General features: G+C 34.3%; 1 long non-coding RNA gene across 1 annotated transcript in view; it reads left to right on the top strand.

Moving 5' to 3' along the window:
* The first annotated feature begins 1,057 nt into the window (after positions 1–1,057).
* Positions 1,058–15,097, top strand: part of LOC125174619 (uncharacterized) — a 40,048-nt gene continuing 26,008 nt past the window's right edge. The window contains exon 1 of the long non-coding RNA XR_007155476.1: positions 1,058–1,143. This is a non-coding gene — a long non-coding RNA (uncharacterized LOC125174619). The remainder of the gene's footprint in view (positions 1,144–15,097) is intronic.

Raw genomic sequence — 15,097 nt, forward strand, 5'->3', positions numbered from 1 at the left:
CACTGTTCTAAGGGACCAGTGAAGAGGAATGGATGGCTGCTCACTGCCTACTCCAGTAGGATTACAAAGTGGGCATTCCTTGGGTTCTCACCAAACAAGAAATCTGCCAGTACCTTTGATCTTGGACCTTCTAGCCTCCAGGACTGTGAGAAATAAATTTCTGTTTGTAAGTTTCCCTGTTTATGCTATTATGTTATAGCAGCTGTTAAAAAGAAACAACAAGCCCCAAATGGAGTAATTTCGCATGCTTAGCAAAAATTACTTAATACCTAAATTACCATTTCAGCCTCTCTTGGAAGTGGCATTTTGAACCAGTCTGGAATTTTCTCATCAGCGCTTGTGAGGTAACCTGCCTGGTTAAGACCCCCTTGTCCCTAAGAGAAGGTCAACCTGCCCGAAATAACCCATTCTTTTAATTTCCTTGTCCCTCTCTCATTCTGCCTATAAAACCTCCCATTTTATACAACTCCTGGAACTACTTTCTATTTTGCAGACGGGACGCTGCCCAATTCATTAATCTTTGAATAAAGTCTATCATCAGATCGTCAAATTTATTCAACCCCACTGCCTTAGGCCAACTGACTAAGACAGCAATTGGCACTGATAACAGTTTGGCGCTGCTGTAACAAATACCAAAAATTGTGGGAGCTGCTTTGGAATTGGGTAATAACAGAGTCCAGAAGAGTTTGGAGTTCGCATGCTTTAAGCCTACATTGCTGCAAAGGGCCTTTAAAGGTGATTCTGGTGAGAGCTCGGAAAGAAAAAAGGAGAGACAGTTGTAGAGAAAGCCTCAATCTTTTTAGAAAACAAAACAAAACAAAACAAAACAAAACAAAACAAAACAAAACAAAACAAAACAAAACAAAACAAAACAAAACAAAACAAAACAACGAAGTAACCATGAACGGATTGCTGACAGACCTGCAGAAGACCTGGGAGGTACCTAGAGAAACAGGCTGTACCCTTGCTGTGGGGTCCGGGTTGGCGCGGCAGGTGGCGCCCTAGGGCGGCTGCGGCGCAAAGCAGCGCGCAGGCTCAGGAGAGCACCTGAGGCTTGTGTTCTCCCAGGCGATGCCAGCTGGAGCCAGTGAGTGAGGAAATCGGATATTCAGCTGAATAGATGATCTAAGCACGCTATTAAAGGTATGGCTTGACTCCTCCTGACTGCTTAATAGTTAAACGATACAAGAGAGGAACGACTTAGATATGGAGTTGTTAAGCAAAAAGGAAGCAAAAGTTAGAGATTTGGAAAATTCTCAGCCGGATCATATTGCGAAAAAAGAGGTGTGGCCCAGTGGCTCTTTGATACGGAAGTTAGTATGGGTGTGAGCCCTGGACTTAATCACCGCAGGAAGTAAACTGCCAGTTTTCACTAAGCAGGAAGCAGATGGGAGGAAATGAAGGCTGTGGGATTTCTTGGATTTTATTGGAAGGGACCATAACTATATGGCTGCAAATGCTATACTTTAAGACAAGGAAAGAGTGGCTCTGGAGGCGATTCAGTGATCATCAGGTCTGGACCTTCAGTTTCAAATGGGTACGCCACTGCCTTGCTTTCACCTGCTCAGACAGTCACCAACCAAAGACACAGGGGCAGGACTACCCAAAGTCATGAGAGTACCCAAAAGTGTCAGTGCAGAACTTCCTCATTATTGAGCCGAAGAGGATTGGTCTCAATCCCTAAATTCTAATGTGGATTTCCCTGATAGGTTTTGGACTTGCTTGGGAGGTCCTGTACTCCTTCCTTCTTTGCGATTTCTTCCTTTTGGAATAGGTGTGGCTTTGTATGCTTGCTTAGCCTGTCATTTTGCTTTGGAAGCACATCTCCTATTTCGTTTCACAGCTGCATAGCTGGAGAGCAATCTTCCTCGGGATAAATCTTACTTTTAGTCCTCTGGTATTGCATTTGTAAAGATGTGGTAAAAGTCCCACTTTTTAAAAAATGTTTTTTGATGTTTATTTATTTTTGAGAGACAGAGAGGGAGAGAGAGACAGAGAGTGAGCAGGGGAAGGGGCACAGAGAGGAAGACATAGAAATAAAGCAGGTTCCAGACTCTGAGCTGTTAGTACAAAGCCCGACTTGGGGCTCAAACTCACAAACCGTGAGATCATGACCTAAGCAGAAGTCGGATTCTCAACCGACTGAGCCACCCAGGCGTCCCAAAGTCCCACTTTTAATCTGATATTAGTGAAGGGAAAAATAATTAATGTATTATTATTTATTTTATTTTTTAATTTAAAGTTTATTTATTGAGAGAGACAGAGACAGAGAGCGAGGGATGGGCAGAGAGAGAGAAGAGAGTGAATGCAAAGCAGGCTCGAGCTGTCAGTGCAGACCCCAATGTGGGGCTTGATCTCACAAACCATGAGATCATGACCTGAGCCAAAACTGAGAGTCAGATACTTAAACGACTGAGCCACCCAGGCACCCCTAATGTAATATCTTTTAAAAAATTGGTGAGTGGGTAGTTAGGAAAAGAAGATATCACTAGGTTAAATATTACCATGATTCATGAAGAACATGTCAAGAAAAGAAAAAGGACATTGCCTTTTTGTGACAAGGTCAATAGATTGAAGAACAAGGAACAATTAGAGAAAAAACTGTTTTTTTGGCTAGAGAAAATAGTTTTCTCATGATTAATAAATCAATATGAACCTGGAGGAAACTCCCCAGTTGTATGCCATTTGATCTGTTCTTTGTTTCTAGTTTCCTGTTCAATAGGTTTATCAATAAGTTAAATTAAATATACTTGTGACTTTTGCTAGATATATAGATTTGAGAAGGATAGCTGTGTTCAAAGGATTACAAAATAAAAAGAGGTTATCAAACAGAACTGCCTGAAAACCATAAAATAGATTTTAAAAGAAATATATGCAGGAGCGCCTAGGTGGCTCAGTCAGTTAAGCATCTGACTTTGGCCCAGATCATGATCTAGTGGGCTGGGGGTTCAAGATCCCCATTGGGCTCTGTGCTGACAGCTCAGAGCCTGGAGCCTGCTTCAGATTCTGTCTCCCTCTCTCTCTGCCCCTTCCCCACTTGTGCTCTGTCTCTCTCTCTCTGTGTCAAAAATAAACAAAGATTAAAACATCGAAAAAAATTAAAAAAATAAAAGAAATATATGCAAAAATTATCTTGAAGAAAAAAATCAATCATAGAAGAATAAGATCTTTCATTGAAGTAAAGACACTCATTACTTTAGATTCTGGGATACACTGTTTTAAAGGGAATGACAACAAATATTTAAAAGAAGAAAACCATTTTGTATTTTAATACATTTGAGAAATCCTGGGATACACAAAATTAAAGAAGTTTACTTATTAAATAAAGTCTTTTTTTTTTTAATTTTTTTTTTTCAACGTTTATTTATTTTTGGGACAGAGAGAGACAGAGCATGAACGGGGGAGGGGCAGAGAGAGAGGGACACACAAAATCGGAAACAGGCTCCAGGCTCTGAGCCATCAGCCCAGAGCCCGACGCGGGGCTCGAACTCCCCGACCGGGAGATCGTGACCTGGCTGAAGTCGGACGCTTAACCGACTGCGCCACCCAGGTGCCCCTAAATAAAGTCTTAGACTTTGCTGTGCTTATATTAATTTTGAAAGTCTATACAGGAATAATTTAGTAAAATTTTAAATTCATTTGAAGTGTGAAATCTCCTTTTTCAACAAAGTTTCTCTTGTATTCAGTATTCCTTAGAACAAAGTTTAAACATTTCTAGAGGAGGGGCACCTGGGTGGCTCAGGTTAGGTGTCTGACTTGGGCTCAGGTCATGATCTTATGGTTTGTGAATTCAAGCCCCGTGTAGGGCTCTGTGCTGACAGCCTGGAGCCTGCTTCAGATTCTGTGTCTCCCTCTCTCTCTGCTCCTCCCCCACTCATGCCCTGTCTCTCTCTGTCTCTCAAAAATAAACATTAAAAAAAAAAAAAACATTTCTAGAGGAGCAGAAAGTAATAGAAATTTATAGTCTAAGAGATCCTACTGGGGTAAGTGTATACAAATTAACTAAATCAGAGTGAGTTTCTTACTAATGTTTCTACTAATGTATAAATAATCATTACAATAAGGTAGAGACTATTCTCTTTCTTCAGGGATTTACATTCTTGTAGGTGAATAAAGATATTAAATGATCTTGATAATTTTGGATTATGGTAAATACTTTTAATGAAATACTTGGAATAAAATAGTACCAAATAACCAGATTATTGTTTTAGGGAGTACAGTTTGGTTAAGTATCCTTGAACAGACACAATTTGAGATAAGTAAAAAACTACTTAATGCATTACTTGATGGATATGTGTAGAATAAAAAAAATAGGCTTAGTAAGGAAGTAAGAATGTAGGTCACTCAAAAATTCCCATGGCCACACCATTATTTTTGTCTCAGTGAGGAAGGAGAGAATGGAGAAACTATTTTATAGACGTGGTTTATTTTAGACAATCATTTGAATACAAAATTTTTTAAAAAGTTTCATTTTCAACTCCCGTCCAATGTCTTAATACTTAATGGAGATTAATCTTGTAATTTTACATTGTAAAAATGTCTTTTCTATTTTTCAAATTTATTTATGACTTTTCACACCACTTAGGTTTTAGCAGGATTTTTTTTTTCAGTTTAACTGGAAATTGGTAGAAGCTGAACTACCAAGTGCTAAGGAAACACTACTTAAACTAGCAGTCTCTTTTACTGTTTGATTAATATTACACATTAATCATAATAATTTAACAACCAAGACTCTTACAGAATCTAGCATAGTTGTTATACATTCTAGGGAGCCACATTGGGAACATAAGGACTAGTTCTAATGGTCTTATCATGATGCATTTGTGTGTAAGAGAATAACAGCTTCTTCTAAAACACTGTTGGAAATAGAAGGAACAATTTCCTACAGCTTCTCATTGTCATATAAGCTCATTGAATTAAGGCATGATTTCTTCAACTGCATGCATACAGCAGTATCTATGAAATATTTAATCAATGTGGTTTTATGGATTCAAATTTTTCAAACAGAAAAACTCATTTATAATGCCAAAAATATTAACATTTGGATATTAACAAATACTCAAAACCGTCACAGAGTGAAAGAACACAATCCCCAGAGGCAAAATAAATTAACTCCTTTAAAAGGTTATTTTATTAAAAAATAAAATTATTCGCTGTGAACAGGTCTCAGTTTCTAATATCATTCTTCAATAAAAGGAACAAGTGTTACTTGGAGAAGTACATGATCATAGGTCTGGAGTAGAATAGGTACAAGAGGAGTCTGAAAAGAATCCTGGAAAGATTCTGAAAAGAATCTGAAAAGCATCTGGAAAGAAAAGAAGTGCTAAAATAAACACTAAACTAAAGCCTCAGTGATGGGGGGATATGTCAGAGGGAAGCAGGAACCAACAGAAAGTATTCACAAAGCTGGGTTATTTTGAGAAAATAAATGAAGAGGTACTGAATTATAATCTAACATATAAAATGATATCCGTGAGACCATGTTGATATAAATAAATGATTGAATAAATAATGAGGAAGAAGAGACAAATCTTTGCAGAGGAAGTCCAAATAACTTATGTAGCTAAACCATCCTGTACATGAAGCATAACTACCACTCTTATGTGTGGTTTGGACATAGTGTCTTCTTTGTAAGCAATACAACATAGAAAGGGGGGAAATGTTTCCAGTGGGGATATCTGACACATGTGATAACTCATATTGATTGTATGTATACTTGATATGATATGATGTGATGAAAATGGTATTTTATCTCTGTCGTCTTCCTTCCAAAAATCTATACCTCAGGCTAATTATGAGGATAAAAAAAATCCAAATTTATGGACATTCCTTGGAATACTGACCAATACCCCTCACCACTGTCAAGATCATCAATTCAGTGTCAGTCTGAGAAACTGTTATGGCCAAAAGAAGCCTATGGAGACATGCCATCTAATTGTAATGTGGTATCCCTGAGGGGATTCTGAAACATAAAAAGTATATTACATAAAGATTAAGGGAATCTGAGTGAAGTATGGACTTGAGTCAATAATAATGTGTCAGTTGAGTTCATTTATTGTGATAAATATACCAAATCAATGCAATATATTTCTAATAGGGGAAAGAGGAGGTGCAGTACATGGAAAGTCTCTGTACTATATTCATAACTTTTCCCTAAGTATAACCATTCCAAAAGTTTATTAAATTATTTAAAATAACTTAATCTGCTTTCAGGAAAGTAGCAATTAAAAATATATTTATATGATACATAACACAAAAAATTGTGAGCATTTTATCTTCAAAAGAAAGCTGCTTTTTAAAAGGGTAAAGCAAATTAGAATTTCAGAGGAAATCATTTTTTTAAATGCTAAAGTCAAGAATGTTTAGAGTTTTAAACTCAAAGAAGCAGATTTTCTCATTACGAATTCAATGCCTTCAAAAAGATTAAGCACAAAATTACAAGATGTTAAAAACTTGTAAATAGTTTTGGAAAACTTAGCCATAAAATGTATTCATTGCTTAGGGAGAAAGACAAAATTATTGGATAATTTGTCATAAGACAACAAAATGATAGCTTTTATTTATTTTATCTTTAATCTTTCAAAATTGGTGAGATAATATTGGTAAGAACAAGTTGTGTTAAACTATTTAAAATTTGATAGTTTACTTGGAATTCTTTTAAAACAAATTTTTTAACATTTATTCACTTTTGAGAGACAGAGAAAGACAGAGCGTGACTGGGGAAGGGACAGAGAGAGAGAGAGAGAGACGCAGAATCCGAAGCAGGCTTCAGGCTCTGAGCTGTCAGCACAGAGCCCGATATGGGCCTGAACCCATGAACCATGAGATCAGGACCTGAGTGGAAGTTGGATGCTTAACTGACTGAGCCAACCAGGTGCCCCTACTTGAAATTCTAATCACCACTGAATTCATATCTTTCTTCATTCTCTAAATTCCTTGGAACTAAGTCTGAATTCTGGACTTCGTATGATATAGGTGCTAAGGGTGAGGAAAGGAAAAACAAAAGGAAAAAGAAAAGAAGAAATTTAAAAACTGGGGCTGTAATTCCAAAGAATGAATTTGTAATGCTCATAATAGAATGAGCATTCTGGAAACCTCAATGCCAAGGTACAACCATAACATGGGGAAACAGGATGGATAATACATAGTGTGATGAGTCTTAAAAAAATTAAATTTGGGGCGCCTGGATGGCTTAGTCAGTTAATTACCCAACTCGATTTCGGCTCAGGTCCTGATCTCATGGTCATGAGATTGAGCCCTTTGTCTCTGCACTAGGTGTGGAGACTGCTGAAGATTTTCTCCCTTGCCCTCTGTCCCTCCCTGGTGTGTGCTCTCAATCTCTGTCTCTCTCTGTCTCTTTCTCTCTCTCAAAAGAATAAAATAAAATAAGGTCAAACAAATTATAATAACCAGTAACCTCAAACTTTCACAAAGGAATTATTCCTTCAAAAGCATTTGCTCATGTAATATTTTGCCTTCTGTCTGTCAGTGCTAAAGTAAAAGACAAAAGAATAGAATTCATGCAGTCACAAAGAAGTTAAGTAAACTTTCCAAGGTCTTATAGGTACTTGGTTAGGTGTCTTAGATAATCTATTTAAAAGCTTTTCATGTTCACATCAAATTGCCTTTCATGAATTTATTGGGTCAAAACTAGGTACCGAATGCATTAAATACTATGTACCTCCATATAAATACAAATACAAAAAAGAAAAATAAAACACTTTTTTTTATTTGCATAATAAGGTTTCTAGTGAGTGTCATCTTCCTTTACACTCATTCTAATTCCTAGTAAAATTTTACTGATCTTCTAGTTGTCTTTAATTCCCATGGGTTATACATTATTCTATTTTATATCTTTTATATTTACTTTTCAGCAAATTCACATTATCCAATATGAAAGTTACATATTTTTGCTAAGCTTGTTAACTAAAGAGCCAGGTTTAGATAGAAGCTATTCTCTGGCATATTAGAAATCTAATCAACTACTTGGTAATTGACTGACCTAATTTGATTAAAAATGATTATTAAAAAATTAATAATCTTTATTTTTCTATATTGGATTAGCTCTGCCAAAAATAATTGAGGGTTGCTGATTCTAGATAAGTGAAAAGTTATCACTTTTATTCATTCAGTCATAGTTATGACTTTGTTAAATTAACATTTGCTAAGTGGAGTACGGGGTACCAGTTGGTGAGCCTGTTTCAATAGAGACTAGAAAAACTGAAACAAAGAATGTTACTCACAGGTCCTGGATGAAGTGCATGGCATGCCTTCAGTGGCCACGTAGGGAAGTCAAGACAGAGTAAAGAAAGAGAGGCAGGACATGTGACACATGATTTTATTAGGATTCATGAGGGGGAGTTTTGGAGTTCCTGCGCTGGGGCCAGATTGGTCAATTCAAACCACAAAAAGCAAGATTTTGGTAAGCTTCACACGGGTCTTATCTATGGGGCCCATAAGGCATCGAGGTGCTGGAAGGCAGGTGAGACTACTAATCACAAGGGGACATTGGGGAAGTCATGTTAGGAACTTACATTCTCTTGTGATTCTGTGGGCTGTTATCAGGGAATGTCATTGCATGAAAGGCTAGTGATGAAAGTCCCTGCAGGCCACTTGGCTGAACAAAATAGATGCCAAGGCAGCAATACCATGCAGTAAATTAGCTAAATTTTTTACAATTATTTAGACATCAGTGACAATAAATATAAACAGTGTACCTATTTATATGTAAAGTAACCTGAGACATTTTGTATAAGTTTAAAAGAAAAAAAACACAACTATTCTCTCTTCTTAAGGCACTTGCTACCTAGTTAAAAGTTATACATGTGTAAAAATATAGTATTAGTGAGAAATACTGTTACAAAAATTCATGTAGTTATTGGCCAACTGAGTACTTACATTTTTACTATGTTTTTTAACTACGATGAGCTCACTAGTATTACAAAATACAATTTTGTAATAGAATAAAAATTTGTAGTATATTAAAATTTAAATACTATAAATTCAGCTTTATTGATATTTTTGTGATTTACATTTTAATAATTTCAGAGATTTGGACAAACTAAAGTGTGTGGTAGTATATGGCCAACTGCCAGCTATCAATATGTTTCTTGATAAATTGTATTGCACTGAAATGATCATACTCCAAATCCTGTTAACTAGGCTTTCAAGCATATCATAGTTATAATTCTTTAATTTAATTTAATTTAATTTAATTTAATTGTTTTACATCAAAATTCAAAGGAGTTTTACATATGTCTTAAGAAAAAAAAAATAGAATAGGTAGCATACTTTGGTCCCTAACATTTTTTTTGACAACACAGATTGTATCCCTTTGTTCTCTTAACGCATAATTATGATGTCATATATTTGTAGTAAAATATATATTACTTAGAGAAAGAGAGCTATTCTGTTGGGGGGGAAGGCAGAATGGAAAGTTTTGTACCACAGTTTCTATAATAGATCTTATAATTTTTCTTGATTATTCTAGACAGGGGTTATGAATTTATCAGTTTCATTACTATTTTATGAAGAAACATCAGTTATCACTATTGATCTTCATCTTATATGTTTGCTTTAATTTTTTTTTAATTTTATTATTTTCTCTCCTGCTGTTTATTCTTTAGTTTCTTTTATTTTCTTCAGCATAAAATCTTAAACTTCTTGACATATATGTGTATATCATTAATTTTCATCTCTCTTCTTTTCTAATAAGTTCATTCCAAGCTGTAATTTTCTATCTTAACACAGTCTACCTTGTATACCACTAGAAAAAATTATAAATATAGCATAAGGCTTAAAATATTTACTTTTCTCTAGAAAGAATTTACATGTGGCAGTAAACTAGGAATATTAGTAGTCTTTATTTACCTTAATCCCATGTATGGGGTTGAGATCATTCAAGGTTGTACTTGAATAATGGACAAAGTATTTCTAGTTTTTTCTACCATTAGGGTATAGTGGCTTATGGTCCCACTTTGACAGGCCTGAGATTCCAGCTCATGGCTCCATAGGGTATGGAAAGATTTGCTTAGCCTCTTTTTTTTTTTTAATTATTTTTTTTTTATTTAAGTGTAGTTGACACACAATGTTACATAGTTTCAGATGTACAAGATAAGTGATTCCACAGGTTTAGACATTATGCTATGCTCACCACAACCGTAGCCACTATCTATCACTCTACAACATTACTATAATACCATTGACTATATTCTTTATGCTGTGCCCTTTTATTCTTGTGACTTATTCCTTCCATAATCTTGACTGACTCTTTAATTTTTAATAAGCAATCCTTTTAAGGAAAAATCACTCTCAAGTTCTGGAGACTTTACACGGGGTTTCCATTTTTATTCTGAAGATTGACTCATAATTCTTTACCATGAGAATTCTGTGTCTTAACCTACTCTGTTACCATGAGAGGAATTCCCTTGTGTGTTATTTTAAAGGACTTTAACTGTAAATAAAATAATGAGAGAAAAATAGATCTTCTATGTTTTATCTAACTTTCTTTGCAAATTCTAACATGCTTCCAGTTACATCTTGAAAAAAAAAAGTGTGGTAAACTCCTTGCTGTAATGCTTTGCTATGACAGTTTTCAATGGCAATCTTTAAATCTGCTACTGATTATGTATTAGTTGCTGATTTTATTTACATGTATTCATTTAAAATATTTATTATAAAATGCTATCAAGGAAACATAACATTGCACTAGGCAAATTAAATTACTGAATTCATGTTAAATTTAAAAGACTTAAAAATATTATGCAAGATTCATATTTAATTTGCAATGTATCTCTTTATTACAAGCACAATTTTTAAATTTACAAACTCAGTTCATGGTAATATGTTTTTGAAACTAAGTTGTTCAATAAATTACCTTATTTCACAAAGTCTGAGAAGAAATAAAGTTTCAATCTGTAGTATAATTAATTTATACAGGAACTTTCTTTGTGAAGAATTTTCAGCGTGCATGAATTTACTATATGCCAAAAATTCCAAAATATTTTTGATATTCAATGTTTAAACAGAAAAAATTCTTCTTATTAAATATATTTTTCTACTTGTTGCATTCTGATCACATGCAAGTAATTTGTTAAATTTATTTCCCTTACATAGTGCATTTGTTCATGAAGCCTTAACACATTGTCTGTGTTATTCACCACAAAGAATTTAGTTTCTCAGTCTAATCAAAAGTTGGAGGGTCCTAGGATACCTGCTTTATTATGTTGCTTTTTACATCTCATTAACTTCTTTTAATTGACACTGGTACTCAATGTATACTTTTTGTGCTGCTGTTGCCAAGGAGCAAATTATTCTACCCCTCATGACTGCTCTGGCAGCTTCCCACAAAACACCCAGGCTAGTTTCTTGGTTTTTATTGATATTAATTTATTCTGAAATAGTCTTCATCTGTTGCACAAATGCTGCAGTTTTAATTAGAGAGTTGTTAAATCTCCATACTTCAGATCTCCTATAATTTAGTATATCACCAGAGACATTGACACCAGGAAATTACCAAGCAAAGTTAGATTTTCAATAGCAGATGGTTACATTCTTCAACATATCTCATATTTTTTTAATATCCAGAAGTCAGTCTTCAATAAAACATAAAAAAAATAAATCAGATTCTATATCTATTTTTCAATAGTTCATTTCTCAATTAGTATGAAATTGAATATAAAATTACTGACGCAAAACCTTATTCTGCAGCTTGCTTTGTCTTTTGTTTCGTTTGAAACCTTTCAGTATATTGTGAAGATCATTACAAAGTAGCATGTGAGGAGGTGTTTCCCCCATTTGGGGACAGGGAGCTGCACAGTATTATGTCATTTAGATATGTTAGAGTTATTCAACCAGTTCCTATAAAAAGGCTTCAAGGTGGTTTTAATGCATCAGAGAATATATTGGAACGGGTTAGGAGGGGATCTCAAATTAATTTTTGAAATCAAGGATTTTTTTGGATCTTTGACATTATTACTTCATGTCTAGGCATTTATGCTCTCAATATCATATTTAGTTCATTAATTGATTTTATTTTATGTTTTTCTTACTTTTATTTTAAAAGAACAGTACACAAGATAATACGCAAGGAATATAGCAATCTGAAGAATGTGTGCAATTATATCTATTTTTTCAGATTGTGAAATATATCAACTATGTAGAAACCTCAAAAGAGATGTAACAGACCAATGTATATGCTCTCTTTCTCAATTATATCTGAACAGTTATGGTCAGTTATGAACAGCCTACCAACCCCTCTTTCCCTTTTCCAATACAAGCAACTATTTTTCTGAAGGGCATGTTTCTCCTGATTAACATTTTTGTGCTCTTTTTATTTTGAAAATATCTGTCCATAGTACATACTACTGTTACTGTGTTTTAAATTTATAAAATTTCTATCATACTCTATGGTGTTTCATAGCCTTTTTACAAATGTCAATCACTATTCAATGCTATTACTATGAAATGCAACTGATATTGACATACATAAATATATTTCACTGATTCAAAAAGTAAGAACAATTTTTCCCATGCTTTTCTTTTACCAGTACAAACCTCACTGTTGTGAATATCTTATGTACATGTGAGAGAGTTTCTTCAGTGTGGATAATTAGAGGTAAAATTAATAGATGTTGTAGGATGAGTATGGTCAACCTTCCAGATATTGCCAAATTGCTCCCTAATTACACACAACAGTTGACATTCTCAACAGTAGTCACCAACAATTAATGTCATAACTCATTAATTTTTGCCAGTCTCAATGGCATAAAACTTAAAATTAATTTTAAAAAATTATTGAAGCATAGTTGACATATAATTTTATATTAGTTTCAGGTGTACAACAAAATTCATTTTTTAAAAATTTGCATTTCCCCAGTAATTGTGATTTTATGCTTGATTTCATATATACATTAGCAATTTGGAAGTCTACTTTTGTAAATTGCTTGTTCCAATTCAGTGTCCATATTTCAGTTTGAATGTGTGTGGTGTTCCTTGACTGGAACTGAAACTTTATAATCTGCACCATAATTGAATTTGAACTTTTACAAACATGTTGACTCAGTCTGAGATTTATCTTGACTTTGTCATAATATCGCTGTATAGAATGTATTCAGATGTGTATTTTGTTGAACTGTGTGATATTCATATGTAATTCAAGAATTATTTATTTTGAATTAAAGAAGTATGTATTCTCTATTTCTATTAAAATTATTTTCTTTTTTTGTATTTACAGTTTAATAAATTCAGGATTTTTTTATGCTTATCTGTCATATGGTCCATATATATGTGTGTGTGTATGTGTGTGTGTGTGTGTGTGTGTGTGTGTATATATATATATACATATATATATATATATATATATACACTGTGTGTGTGATTTTGTGTGTGTGTGTGTGTGTGTGTGTGTGTGTGTGTGTGATTTATAAATGCTGATAGATTGATCAAGCCCAATACTCAGGCCAAGTGTACATATATTTTCATTAGGAAAACTATTTTTCCTGGAACCATTTATTAAAAAGTTAACCTTTCTCCACTGTTATATATCTTATATTCTTATATCAGGCTCATACAAGTTTATTTCCTGTCTCTGTGTTTTATTTCTTTGGTCTATTTTCTATTACTAGGCCCATAGAACACAACAAATTAGTGCATAATTATAGTATCTGAATTACACATTTACTGCTTTTATTCTTCAAAAAAATATTGGATTCTTTGGTAAATCTACTCAGGTGGATTTGAAGAATATCTTGTCAAGTAACCAATTGGGTTTATAAAGAATTGCATTGTTATTCTAAATAAATGTGAATGAAGCTGCCATCTTTAAAATGTTTCCTCTTAAAACTATAGAATAGTCTGTACTTGTTCATTCAATGTGCATTGTTGCATGCTATTGTGAATAGGATCACATAAAATTTGATTATTTTTTATGTATAAAACTGATATGAAATTGTGTTCATTTATATAGTATTTAGAAGCCCTACTAAAATCTCTTATAAATTCTGATTCTGAAATCTAGGTTGATTTTGATAGTCAATGTACATGATAATAAATTTGCAAGTAATATCAATTTTCTTTACTCCATGTTACTCTGTTTAAAATTTTTACTTTTCCCTAAATATACTGCTATTTAAGAAATACAGTGCAATTGAAAGAGAGAATAATGACAAATATTTTTGGGTTCTGTTTTAAAAAGAAAATTTTCAGGGGCGCCTTGGTGGCTCAGTCAGTTGGGTGTCCGACTTTGGCTCAGGTCATGATCTCACGGTTTGTGAGTTCAAGCCCCACGTCAGGCTCTGTGCTGACAGCTCAGAGCCTGGAGCCTGCTTTGGATTCTGTGTCTCTCTCTCTCTCTCTCTTCCCCTCCCCTGCTAAAGCTCTGTCTCTCTCCTTCTGTCAAAAATTAATAAACATTAAAAAAAACAGAAAAATTTCAGAACTTACCATTAATATTAGCACATTTTATAGGGTTTTTAGGAAATTCACTTAATATTCTTCTTTTTTTAATACAATTTATTGTCAAGTTGGCTAACATACAGTGTATACAATGTGCTCTTGGTTTTGGGGATAGATTCCCATGATTCACTGCTTACATACAACACCCAGTGCTCATTCTAACAAGTGCCCTCTTTTATGCCCATCACCCATTTTCCCCTCTCTCTTGCCCCCCATCAACCCTCAGTTCTCAGTAGTTGAGAGTTTCTTACAATTTGCCTCCCTCCCTCTCTGTTTGCAATTAATTTTCCCCCTTCCCTTCCCTCATGGTCTTCTGTTATGTTTCTCAAGTTCCACATATGAGTGAAAACATATGGTATCTGTCTTTCTCTGACTGACTTATTTCATTTAGCATAATACCCTCCATTTCCATTGACATTGCTGCAAATGGCAGGATTTCCTTCTTTTCATTGCCAAGTAGTATTCCATTGTATATATAAACCACATCTTCTTTATCCATTCATCAGTTGATGGACATTTAGGCTCTTTCCATAATTTGGCTATTGTTGAAAGCACTGATATAAACATTGGGATACAGGTGCCCCTATGAATCAGTACTCCTGTATCCTTTGGATAAATTCCCAGTAGTGCTGTTGCTGAGTCA

Source organism: Prionailurus viverrinus, chromosome A1 (assembly GCF_022837055.1).
Source record: "Prionailurus viverrinus isolate Anna chromosome A1, UM_Priviv_1.0, whole genome shotgun sequence".
Classification (NCBI taxonomy): Eukaryota; Metazoa; Chordata; class Mammalia; order Carnivora; family Felidae; genus Prionailurus; species Prionailurus viverrinus.